Source organism: Dipodomys merriami, unplaced genomic scaffold (assembly GCF_024711535.1).
Source record: "Dipodomys merriami isolate MVZ:Mamm:240054 unplaced genomic scaffold, mDipMer1.0.p SCAF_87, whole genome shotgun sequence".
Classification (NCBI taxonomy): Eukaryota; Metazoa; Chordata; class Mammalia; order Rodentia; family Heteromyidae; genus Dipodomys; species Dipodomys merriami.
Genome location: NW_027206479.1, coordinates 2,297,879 through 2,312,016, shown reverse-complemented (window position 1 = coordinate 2,312,016; position 14,138 = coordinate 2,297,879).

The window sequence follows — 14,138 nt, the reverse complement described above, 5'->3', positions numbered from 1 at the left end:
ACCCTTACCCTAAACTTAACCCTAACCCTCACCATAACCCTCAACCTAAACCTAATGCAAAACCGAAACCTCACCCTCACCCTAAACCTAAAGCTACCCGTAACAATCACCCTCACCCTAAAACTCACTCCAAACCTTACCCTCACCCTAACTCTAATCCTAACCCTCACACTAACCTTAACCCTCAACCTACCCCTAAACCTCACCCTCACCCTAAGCCTCACCCTATACATAACCCTAACCCTAATGCTCATCCTAACCCTAACCTTCATCCTAACCCTAACCCTCACCCTAATCTTCACTCTAACCCTAACCCTAACCCTTACATAACCGAAGCTCTCACACTCACCCTCATCCTCACCCTAACCCTCAACCTCATCCTCGCCCTCACCATAAACCTAACCCTCACACTAATCATAACATTAACCCTAACCCTCACCGTAACCCTTACCCTAGCCCTAACCCGAACTTTAACCCTCACCATCACCCTCACCCTAACCCTTACCCTCATCCTCACCCTCACCCTAACCCTCACATTAACCCTAAACCTCACGCTAACCCTAACACTAAACAAAACCCTCATCCTAACCCTCAAACTAAGCCTAAACCTAACACTAACCCTCACCCTCACCATCACCCTAAACATAACACTAACCCTCAGCCTCACCCTAATCCTTAACCTCACCCTAACTCTAACACTTACCCTTACCTAACCGTCACCCTAATCCTACCATTCACCCTAAACCTAACCCTACCACTTACCCTAACACTCATCCTAACCCTCACCCTAACCCTAACCCTCACCCTAACACTAACCCTACCCCTACCCTAACCCTGAAAAACACCCTAACCCTCATCCTAACCCTAATGCAAACCCGAACCCTAAACCTCACCCTAACCCTAACCCTAAACCTCACACTAACCCTAACCATCACTCTAAACTTAAACTTCATCCTATCCCTGACAATCACCCTAATCCTCACCCTAACCCTAATCTTAACCCTTAGCTAACTGAAACTCTCAAACTCACCCTAACCCTCAACCTCACATTAGACCTCACCATAAACCTTACCATAAACCTAACAATAACACTCACCGTCACCCTAAACCTAACCCTAAGCCTTAACCTTACCCTAAACCTAACCCTAACTCTAATCCTCACACTAACCCTAACCCTCAACCTAACCCTAACCCTCACCCTCACATTAAACCTCACCCTAATCCTTACCCTCACCCTAACCCTAACCCTAAATCTAACCCTCAAACTAACCCTACCCTCATCCTAACCCTAACTCTAACACTTACCGACAACCTAACCCTAACCCTAACCTTAACCCTAACCCTAACCCTAACCCTAAACCTAACCCTAACACTAACCCTAACCCTCACACTAACACTCAGTCGAAACCTAACCCTAAACCTCCCCATCACCCTAACCCTCACACTAACCCTAACCCTCACCTTAAACCTAAACCTAACCCTCACCTTCACCCTCAAGCTCACCCTCAGCCTAACCCTAAAGCTAACACTAATCCTAACCCTAACCCTCACCCACACCCTCACTCTCACCCTAACCCTAATCCTAACCCTCAACCTCACCCTGAGCCTCACCCTAACCCTCACCTTCACCCTCACCCTAACCCTAACCCTATCCCTATCGCTCACCCTAATCCTAATGCTAACCCTAACCCTCAGCCTCACCCTAACCCTCACACTAACCCTTACCCTCACCCTAACCCTAACCTCACCCTCATTCTAACCCTCACTCTAACACTTACCCAAAACCTAATGCTCACGCTAACCCTCACCCTAACACTAACACTAACACCAACCCTAAACCTCACCCTCACCCTCACCCTCAGCCTAAACTAACCCTATCCCTCACCCTCATCCTAAACCTAACGCTCACCCTAACCCTCACCCTCACCCCCACCCTCTCACCAACCCTAACCCTCATCCTAAACCTCACCCTGACCCTCACATGAAACCTAACCCTCACCCTAACCCAAACCCTCAAACTAACCCTATCCCTAACCCTAATCCTCACTTCACCCTAATCATCACCCTAACCGTTACAGTCACCCTCACCCTAACAATCACACTAACAATAACCCTCACCCTAACCCCAACCCTAACACTCACCCTCACCCTCACCCTCAGCCTAACAAAAACCCTAACCCTAAACCTCATCCTCACCCTAACCCTAACCCTCACCCAAATCATAACACTAATCCTCTCCTTATCCCTAACCCTAACCCTAACCCTAACCCTCACCCTCACCCTAGACCTCACCCTAACACTAACCCTAACCTTAACCATCATCCTCACCCTAACCCTCACACTAATCCTAACACTAACCAAAACCCGCAACCTAACCCTCACCCTTACCCTAACCTTCACACTATCCCTCACCCTAACCCTAACCCTAACACTCACTCTTACTCTAACCCTAACTCTAAACTTTACCCTCACCCTAGTCCTAACCCTAGCACTCACCTTAACCCTCACCCTAACACTAATGCTAACCCTAACCCTCACCCTCACCCTAAGCCTCACCCTAACACTTACCCTAACCTTAACCCTAACCCTAATCTTTACCCTAAACTTCAAAAACCTGTCCCTCAGCCTACCCCTACCCTAACATTCACCCTAACCCTAACCCTAACCCTCACCCTAACCGTCACCGTAAACTTTTCCCTAACCCTAAACCTAAACCTAACCCTAAACCTCAAAATATCCCTAACCCTAACCCTAACCGTCACCCTCACCCTAAGCCTAACCCTCATCCTAACTCTCACCCTCACTCTAATCCTCACCCTAATCCAAATCTAACCCTCACCCTAACCCTAACATTAACCCTAACCCTCACACTAAACCTCAACCTAACCCTAACCCTATCCCTAACCCTAACCTTCACCCTAAACGTCAACCTAACCCTAACCCTATCCCTAACCCTAACCTTCACCCTAAACATGAAACTTACCCTAACCCTCACCCTCACTCTAACCCTTACCCTAATCCTTACCCTCACGTTAACCCTGACACTAAACCTAACCCTAAACCTCACACTAAACCTATCCCTCACCTTACCCCTAACCCTAGCATTCACCATAACACTAAAACTAACCCTCACCCTAACCCTCACTGTAAACTTTACCCTATCCCTAAACCTATCCATAACCCCAATTATCACCCTAAACCTAACCCTAACCCTCACACTCACACTCACCCTAGGCCTCACTCTAACCCTCAATCTAAACCTAACAATCACCGTATCCCTAAGCCCTACTCTAACACTAGCCCTCACCCTCACCCTAACCCACACACTAACCCTAACCATAACACTAAACAAAACCCTCACCCTAACCTCACCCTAACCCTAACCATAACCCTAATTCTCACCATCACACTAAACCTCATTTTAACGCTAACACTAACCCTCACCCGAATTCTTACGCTCACCCTAACCCTCATGCTATCTCTCATCCTAACCCTCACCGTAATCCTTATCCTAAACCTAACCCTAACCCTAACCCTCACCCTAAACCTCACCCAAACCGTAACACTTACCCTAACACTAACCCTCACCCTCACCCTAAACCTCACCCTAGACCTAACCCGAACACTAACCAAAATCCTGACATTAACCCTCACACTAACTCTAACCTTCACCTTACCCCTACCCCTAAACCTAACCCTAACACTCATCCTCACCCTAACCCTCATCAGAACACTTACCCTCACCCTAACCCTCACCCTAAATCTAACCCTAACCCTACCCTATCACTCACCCTAACCCTAACCCTAACACTCACCCTCACTCTAACCCTCACTCTAAACCTTACCCTCACCCTAGCCATAACGCTAACGCTCACCATAACCCTCACCCTTAACTTAAGCCTAAACCTAACCCTAAACGTCACTCTAACCCTCCCCATAACCCTAACCCTAACCCTAATCCTCACCTTCAACCTAAACCTAACCATAATCCTTAATCTCACCCTAACCATAATCCTAACCCACACAGTAATCCTAACTCTCACCCTAACCCTAACCTTATCCCTCCCTGTAAACCTCACCTAACACTAACCCTAAAACAAAACCTCACCCTTACCCTATCCCTACCCCTCATGCTCAACCTAACCTTCAACCTCAACATCACCCTCACCCTAACCCTAACCATCACCTAAACCCTAACCCTCACGTGAATCCTCACCCTCACCCTCAGCCTCACCCTCACCCTAAACATCACACTAACCTTAACCCTCACCCTAACCCTAAACCTAACACTCAGCCTAAACCTAAAGGTCAGCCTAACACAAAAACTCATCCTAAACCTCAAACTAACCCTAACGCTAACCATTACACTAACTCTAACCCTCAACCTCAGCCTCACCCTCACCCTAAAACTAACCCTCACCCTCACCATCACCCTAAACCTAACACTAACGCTCACCCTCACCCTAATCCTTAACCTCACCCTAACCCTTACCCTTACCCTTACCCTAACCGTCACCCTAATCCTAACATTCACCCTAACCCTAACCCCACACCTTACCCTAACCCTCATCCTAACCCTAACCCTAACCCTCACCCTAACACTAACCCTAACCCTAACCTTAACCCTAATATTAACCCTATCCCTCACCGTATCCGTCAACCTAATCCTAACCCTAACCCTAACCATAACCCTCACCCTAAAGCTCACCCATACCCTAACTCTCAACCTCAACGTAACCCTCACATTAACCCTTACCCTCAACCTCACCCTAACTCTCACACTAACCCTAACACTCACCCTAAACCTAAAGCTAAACCTAACTCTGACCCCAACCCTAATACTCACCCTAATCTTTACCCTCAACCTAACACTCACCCTAACATTTACTCTCACCTTATCTCAAACGCTAAACCTAACCCTACCCCTCACATGAAACCTACATCTCACTCTAACACTAAACTTAACATTCTCCCTACCCTAACACTAACCCTCACCCTAACCCTCAGCTTAACCCTTACCCTAACCCTAAACCTATCCCTAACCCTAAACATCACCTTATCCCTAACGCTAACCCTAACCCTCAACCTCACCCTAGCCCTCACCATAACCCTCAACCTAACCCCAACCCTCAACCTAAACCTAACACTTACCCTAACCCAAACCCTCACCCTCAACCTAACCCTCACCCTAAACCTAACCATACCACTAAATAAAACCCTCAGCCTAAAGCTCACCCTAGCCCTAACCCTAATCCTACCCCTCACCCTACCCCTCACCCTAACCCTAACCCTAACCCTCAACCTCACCCTAACCCTCACCTGAACTCTTACACTCACCCTAACCCTCACCCTATCCCTAACACTAAACCCTCACCCTAACCCTCACACTAACACTAACCCTATAACCCTCACCCTAACCCTCACTCCAACCCTAACCCTAAACCTAACCCTTACCCTCACCCTAACTCTCACCCTAACCCTTAACCTCCTCCTAACTCTAAAACTAACCCTTAACCTAAACCTCACACTATCCCTAACCCTCACCCTAAACCTAACCCTACCCCTTACCCTAATCCTCATCCTATTCCTAACTCTAAACCTAACCCTCACCCAAATCCTCATTCTCACCCTCACCCTCATCCTCAACCTAACCCTAACCCTAACCATAATCCTAACCTTAACCCTCACCCTAACTCTAACCCTAACCCTCACACTCACACTCACCCATACCCTAACCCTAAACCTAACCCTAACATTCACCCTAACCCTAACCCCAACCCTCACCCTAACACACACCCTAACACTAACCCTAACCCTAAACCTCACCCTCACCCTAAACCTCACCCTCACACTTACCCTCATCCCAACCCTAAGTCTAACCCTTAACCTAACCCTCACACTAATCCTAACCCTCACCCAAACCATAACCAAACCCTCACGCTAATACTCAGCCTACCCCTAACCCTAACATTCACCCTCACCCTAACCCTAACCCTAACCCTAACCCTCACCGTAAACTTTTCCCTAACCCTAAACCTAAACCTAACCCTAAACCTCACAATATCCCTAAGCCTAACACTAACCGTCACACTCACCCTAAGCCTCACCCTTATCCTAACACTCACCCTCATTCTAATCCTCACCCTAATCCTCACCCTAACCCTCAACCTAACCCTAACCCTGACATTAACCCTAACCCTCACACTAAACCTCAACCTAACCCTAAACCTACTTCTAACACTAAACCTCACCCTAAACCTCACACTTACCTTAAACCTCACCCTCACCCTAACACTCACACTAACCCTTACCCTCACGTTAACCCTAACACTAAACCTAACCCTAAGCTTCACACTAAACCTATCCCTCACTTTACCCCTAACCCTAACATTCACCCTAACACAAACCCTAACCCTCACTGTAAAATTTACCCTAACCCTAACCCTATCCCTAACCCCAATTCTCACCCTAACCCTAACCTCACCCTCACCCTCACCTTAGCCCTCACTCTAACCCTCAATCTAACCCTAACCCTCACTTAACCCTAACCCCTAACCTAACACTAAGCCTCACCCTCACCCTAACCCACACCCTAACCCTAACCCTAACACTAACCAAAACCCTCACCCTAACCTCACCCTAACCCTAACCCTCACCCTAATCCTCATCCTCACAATAAACCTCATCTTAACCCTAACACTAACCCTCAACCTAACCCTAACCCTCACCCGAACTGTTACCCTCACCCTAACCCTCACCCTAACTCTCATCCTAACCCTCACCCTAATACTTACTCTAACCCTAACCCTAAACCTCACACTAACCCTCACCCAAACCGTAACACTTACCCTAACACTAACGCTCACACTCACCCTAAACCACACCCTAGACCTAACCCTAATACTAACAAAAACCCTCAAAGTAACCCTCACCCTAACTCCAACCCTCACCCTACCCCTAACCCTAAACCTAACCCTAACACTCATCCTCACCATAAACCTCCCCCGAACACTTACCCTCACCCTAACCCTCACCCTAAACCTAACCCTAACCTCACCCTATCCCTCACCCTAACCCTAACCCTAACCCTCACCCTCACTCTAACCCTCACTCTAAACCTTACCCTCTCCCTAGCCCTAACCGTAAATCTCACCGTAACCCTCACCCTAAACTTAACCCTAAACCTAACCCTAACACTCACCCTAACCCTCCCCATAACCCTAACCCAAACCCTAATCCTCACCCTCACACTAAACCTAACCCTAATACTTACCCTCACCCTAACCATAACCCTAACCCACACAGTAATCCTAACTCTCACCCTAACCCTATCCCTCCCTGTAACACTCACCTAACACTAACCCTAAACCTAAACCTCAACCTAACCCTACCCCTACCCCTCATGCTCACCCTTAACTTCAACCTCAACATCACCCTCACCCTAACCCTAACCCTCACCCAAACCCTAACCCTCACGAGAACCCGAACCCTCACCCTCAGCCTCACCCTCACCTTAAACATCACATTAACCCTAAGCCTCACCCTAACCCTAAACCTAACACTCAGCCTAAACCGAACGGTCACCCTAACCCAAAACCTCACCCTAATCCTCAAACTAACCCAAAAGCTAACCATTTCCCTCACCCTCACCATCATCCTAAACCTAACACTAACCCTCACCCTCACCCTAATCCTTAACTTCACCCTAACCCTAACCCTTACCCTTACTCTAACCATCACCCTAATCCTACTATTCACCCTAACCCTAACCCTACCCTACCCCTTACCCTAACCATCATCCTAACCCTAACCCTAACCCTAACCATCACCCTAACACTAACTCTAAACCTACACCTAATCGTCAAAAACACCCTATCCCTCACCCTAACCCTAATGCAAAGCGAACCCTAAACCTCACCCTAATCCTAACCCTCACCCTAAACCTCACACTAACTCTAACCATCATTCTAACCCTAAACTTCATCCTACCCCTGATCCTCCCCATAATCCTCCCCCAAACCCTAACCTTAACCCTTACCTAACCAAAACGCTCACCCTCAATGTCACCCTCAACAAAACCCTCAACCTCACATTAGACCTCACAATAAACCTTACGCTAAACCAAACAATAACCCTCACACTAACCCTCATCGTCACCCTAAACCTAACCCTAAGCCTTACCCTCAACCTAACCCTAACCCTAACTCAAACCCTCACACTAACCCTAACCCTCATCCTAACCCTAACCATCACCCTCACCCTAAACCGCACCCTAATCCTTACCCTCAACATAACCATAACCCTGACTCTAACCCTCAAACTAACCCTAACCTTCATCCTAACCCTCACTCTAACACTTACCCACAACCTAACCATAACCCTAAACCTCTCCCTAACCCTAATCCTAACCCTAACACTAACACTAACCATAACCCTTACTTCACCCTAATCATCAGACTAACCGTTACAGTCACTCTCACCCTAAAAATCACACTAACCCTAATCCTCACCCTAACCACAACCCTACCACTCACTCTCACCCTCACCCTCAGCCTAACAAATATCCTAACCCTAAACCTCACCCTCACCCTCACCCTAACACTAACCCTAACCATCATCCTAACCCTAACCCTAACCCTCACCCTCATCCTCAGCCTAACCCTAACCCTAACCCTAAAGCTAAACCTAACCCTCACCCTCACTCTTACCGTAACCGTACTCCTCACCCTAACCCTCATCCTCACTCTAACCCAAACACTAACCCTAAACCTCACCCTCACCTTCAGCCTAACCCTAACCCTAACCCTCACCCTCACCCTAAACCTCAACCTAATCCTAATACTTACAATAACACTTAACATCACCCTAATCCTAATATTAACCCTAACCCTCACCCTATACTTCATCCTAATCCTAGCCCTAACCCTAACCCTAACCTCACCCTAATGCTAACACTAACCCTCACCCTCACTCTAGCCCTCAACCTAACCCTAATCTTAACCCTAAACCTCACCCTCAGTCTCACCTTAATCCTAACACCCTAACCCTCACCCTCACACTTATGCTCGGCCTAAGCCTAAGCCTTAGCCTAAGACACCCTAAGCCTCACATTCACCTTCACCCTACCCCTAACCATAACACTAACCTTTACCCTAAACCTCACACTAACTCTCACCCTAACGCTAACTGTAAATTCTAGCTCACACTAACCCTAACCCTCAACTTCACCATAGCCCTCCGCCTAACACTAAGCTGAACCCTAACCCTCACCCTAACCCTAACCCTCACCCTCACGCTAGTCCATACCCTAACTCTAAGCCTAAGCCTAACCCTCAACCTAAACCTCACTCTAACCCTAACCCAAACCCACAACCTAAACCTAACCCTCACACTGACCCTCACCCTAACTCTAATCCTAAGCCTAACCCTAAACCTAATCCTCAACCTCACCCTCACCTTAACCCGATTCCTAATCCTAACCCTAGCCCTAACCCTCACCCTAAACCTCACACTAACACTACCTCTAACACTAACCTTAACCATAAACCTAACCATAAACCTCACCCTCAGCCTCACCCTCACCACAAACTTAACCCTAACCATAAAAATAACAATAACCCTAAAACTAACCCTAACCCTAACACTCACTGTAAACGTAACCCTAACCCTAACCCTAACCATAACCCTAAACCTTACCCTAACCCTAACCCTAACCCTAATCATCACCCTCACCCTCACCCTAACCCAAAACCTAACCCTAACCCTCACCCTAACCCTAACAATAACCCTAAACCTACCCTAACCCTAACCATAAACCTAAACCTAACCCTAACCCTGAACCTCATCCTAACCCTCACCCTACCCCTAACCCTAACCCTCACCCTAACCCTCACCCTAACCCTAACCCTAACAATAACCCTAACTCTAACCCTAAACCTCACCCTAACCCTAACCCTAACCCTAACTCTCACCCTCACAGTAACTTTAAACCTAATCCTAATCCTACCAATAACCTTAACCCTAACCCTAACACTCACCCTATCCATAACCCTCACCCTAACCCTAACCCGAACACTAACCCGAACCCTCACTCTCACCCTTAGACTCGGCCTAAACCTAAGCCTAAGCCTAAGACTAACCCTTACCCTCACACTCAACCTCACCCTAACGCTAACAGTAACACTCACCCTAACCCTAACCCTCACCCTCACCCAAGCCCATAACCTAACCCTAAGCCTAATCCTAACCCTCACCCTAAACCTCACTCTAACCCTAACCCCAACCCTCACCCTCACCCTTTGCATAATTCTAATCCTATCACCAACCCAAACCCTCACCTCAAAGTCACTTTAACGCTAACGCCAACACTAACCCTAACCCTAAACCTAACCATAAACCTCACTCTCAGCCTCACCCTCACTGCAAACTTAACTCTAACCATAACACTAACAATAACCCTAACGCTAACCCTAACCATAACCCTAACCATCACTGTAACCCTACCCTTAACCCTAATCCTAACCGTAACCCTAAACCTTACCCTAACCCTAACCCTAACTCTAACCCTAATTCTCACCCTCAACCTCACCCTAAACCAAACCCTAACCCTAACCCTCACCATAACAATAACCCAAACCCTAAACCTAAACCTAACCCTAACCCAAAACCTAAACCTTACCCTAACCCTACACCTAACCCTTACCCGAAACCTCATCGGAACCCTCACCCTAACCCTAACCCTCACACTAAACCTAACCCTAACCCTCACCTTCATGCTCGGCCAAAGCATATGCCTAAGCTTAAGCCTAAACCTAACCCTAACCCTAACCCTCACCGTAACCATAAACCTAACACTAACCCTAACTCTAACCCTAAACCTCACCCTCACCCTAACTCCAACTCTAACCCTAACCCAAAATCTAAACCTCAATCTAACCCTAACCCTAACCCTCACCCCCACACTCACCGAAAACGTAAACCTAACCCTAATCCTAACAATGACCCTAACCCTCACCTTCAACCTCACCCTAACCCTAATTCTAACCCTAAACCTCACCCTCACCCTAACCATAACCCTAACCCTAAACCTCACCCTAACCCTAACCCTAAACCTCACCATCACCCTAGCCCTCACCCTAACCCTAACTCTCATCCTCACCCTAAACCTCACACTAACCCTAACATTAATGCTCAATCAACCCTCACACTCACCCTAACCCTAAACCTAACCCTCACTCTAACCCTAACCTTCACCATTACCATAACACTCACCCTCAGCCTAACCCTCACCTTTACCCTTACTGTCCCACTCACCCTAACCCTAACCCTCACCCTCAATGTAACCCTAACCATAACCCTAAACATCACCCTAACGCTAACCTTAACCCTCACCCTCACTCTAGCCCTCACACTAACCCTAAACTTAACTCTAACCCTAAACATGATCCTAAGCCTCACCCTAACCCTAAAACCCTAAACCTCATCCTAACCCTAACTCTCTCCCTCACACTCATGCGTGGCATAAGCCTAAGACTAAGCCTAAGACTAACTTTAACCCTCACACTCACCCTAATCCTCACCGTAACCCTCAAACTAACCTCACCCTCACCCTAGCCCATACTCTAAGCCTAAGCCTAAGCCTAACACTCACCCTAACTCTCACCCTCACCCTATGTCTAATCTTAACCCTAACCCTCACACTCACCCTCACCCTAACCCTAACTGTAACACTAACCCTAACCCTAACACTAAACCTCACCCTAATGATAACTCTAAACCTAAACCTCATCCTCACCCTAACACTAAAAATCACTCTCACTCTAACCCTCCACCTAACACTAAGCCTATCCCTAACCCCAACCCTAACCCTAACATTAACATTTAACCTATCCCTCACACTAACCTTCACCCTAACCCTGACCCTAAACCTCACCCTAACCTTAGCCCATAACCTAACCCTAAGCCTAATCCTAAACCTCACCCTAACCCTCACTCTAACCCTAAACCCAACCCGAATCTAACGCTAACCCTCACCCTCACCCTCACCCACAGCCTAAACCTAAGCCTAACAGTAACCCTAACCCTAAACCTCACACTCACCCTAAACATAAGCCTATCCCTAACCCTAACCCTAACACTAACCCTAACCCTAACCCTCACCCTAAAGCTAACTCTAACCCTAAACCTCACCCTAAACCTAACCCTAAACATCACCCTCACAGTCAGTTTAAACCTAACCCTAACCCTAACCCTCACCCTGTCCATAACCCTCACCCTCAACCTAACCCTCACCCTAACCCTAACCCTCACCCTCACCCTTTGGCTCGGAATAAGCCTAAGCCTAAGACTAAGTCTAACCCTTACCCTCACACTCACCCTTACCCTAACCCTAATACTAACACTCAACCTAAATCTAATGTTCACACTAACCCTCACTCTAACACTAACACTAAACCTAAACCTCACCCAAACCCTAAACCTAACCCTCACCCTCACCCTCACCCTCCGCCTAACATTAAGCCTATCCCTAACCCAAACCCTAACCCTAACACTAACCCTAAACCTAACCCTCATCGTAACCCTCACTCTAAACCTGACCCTAACCCTCACCCTCACCCTAGCCCATACCCTAACCCTAAGCCTAATCCTTAGCCTTACCCTGACCCTCACTCTATCCCTAACCCCAACCCTCACCCTAACCCTAAACCTCACCCTCACCCTCACCATAACGCTAATCCAAACCCTGAACCTAACCGTAACCCTCACACTCACTGTCACATTAACCATAATCCTAATCCTAACCCTAACCTTAACACTCACCCCCACCCTAAACATCACACTAACACTAACCTAACACCCTAACCCTAACCCTCACCCTAACCCTAACTCTAACCCTAAATCTCACCCTTACCCTAAACCTCACCCTAACACTTACATTTACCCTAAAACTAACCTTATCCCGAAAACTAACCCTCACACTAAACCAAACCATCACCCTAAACTTAAAACTCACCCTAACCCTAAACCTAACCCTAATCCTAACCCTCACCTTCACCCTAAGGCTAACCCTAAACGTAACACTAACCCTCACCCTCACCCAAACCCTAACCCTCAACTTCACTCTAAAGCTAACCCTAATCCTCACCCTCACACTAACAATCACTCTAACCGTAACTGTAACCATAACCCTATCCCTAAATCTAACCACTACCCTAACCCTAACCCTAACCATAACCCTACCCCTCACCCTAAACCTTACAGCTACTCTACTCCTAAACCTAACACTCACAATAACCCTCATGCTAACCCTAACCCTAACCTTAAACGTCAAACTCACCCTCACCCGTAACCTCACCCAAACCCAAACCCTAACCCTTACCCTAACCCTAAACTTAACCCTAACACTCAACCTTATCTTAAACCTCACGCTCAGCCTAAACCTCACCTTTACTATTACCATCATCCTCACCCAAACCCTAAACCTCATCCTAAACCTCACCCTAACCGTAACCCTAACCATCACCCTAACACTAATCCTCATCCCCACCCTCACCCTCACCCTCAGCCTAACCCTAAGCCTAAGCCTAACCCTAACCCTAACCCTCACACTCACCCTCATCCTAACCCTAATATTAATGCTAACCCTAACCCTAAACCTAAACCTAAACCTGAACCTCACACTCACCCTAAACCTAATCTTAACACTAAGCCTCACCCTAACACTAAACCTCACCCTCACCGTAACCCTAACCCTCATCCAAACCCTCACCCTATCCCTCACCCTAACCCTAAACCTCGTCCTATCCCTAACCCTAACCCTCACCCTCACTGTGACCCTAAACCTAATCCAAACCCTCACCCTAACCCTAAACCTAACCCTGACCCTAACCCTAACCCTAACCCTCACCCACATCCTCACCCTCATCCTCACCCTCAATGTAAACTTAACCCTAACCATAAAAATAACAATAACCCTAACCCTAAACCTAATCCTAACCCTCACCCTCACCCTAACCTAATCCTAAACCTCAGCCTCACCCTAACCTTCACCCTCAAAGAAACCCTAACCCTAACCTTAAACCACACCCTAATGCTAACCCTATCCCTCACCCTCATTCTAGCCCTCACCCTAACCCTAA